We start from the raw sequence: 546 nt of genomic DNA, 5'->3' as shown, positions 1-546 counted from the left end.
CTCGGCACCTGAGAGGTGTAGACCGTGTTTGAAAAAGCAGTAAGCTTTCGCTCCCAGCCTAGAGCATGAATCAGAGCACGATTCGCGTCTAACACAAACTCACTGTTTTCACCGTCCTGTAACTCGGCACCTGAGAGGTGTAGACCGTGTTTGAAAAAGCAATAAGCTTGCGCTCCCAGCCTAGAGCGTGAATCAGAGCACGATTCGCGTCTAACACAAACTCACTGTTTTCACCGTCCTGTAACTCGGCACCTGAGAGGTGTAGACCATGTTTGAAAAAGCAATAGGGGTCAGAAACGCTCTTTTCTCCTTAGGGAGAGCAACTATATACTATAAATAAGTGAGGAGACTCAAATGGCCACGCACGCTCCTCTGGGTAATATGCAAATAAGGGAGATGGAATAAATCCTCCACAGTGCCACCTACTGAAAGGCAGCATTCCTTCGAGTCAAAGTGGGACTTTTTATACAAGTCTTGCTACAATGACTGGGAATCAAAAGCAAAGCCAGACCCCATGTACATACAGCTGTTTCCGGGTTATTGCCC

This window comes from Eleutherodactylus coqui, unplaced genomic scaffold (assembly GCF_035609145.1).
Source record: "Eleutherodactylus coqui strain aEleCoq1 unplaced genomic scaffold, aEleCoq1.hap1 HAP1_SCAFFOLD_42, whole genome shotgun sequence".
Classification (NCBI taxonomy): domain Eukaryota; kingdom Metazoa; phylum Chordata; class Amphibia; order Anura; family Eleutherodactylidae; genus Eleutherodactylus; species Eleutherodactylus coqui.
This window is presented reverse-complemented; position numbering follows the sequence as displayed.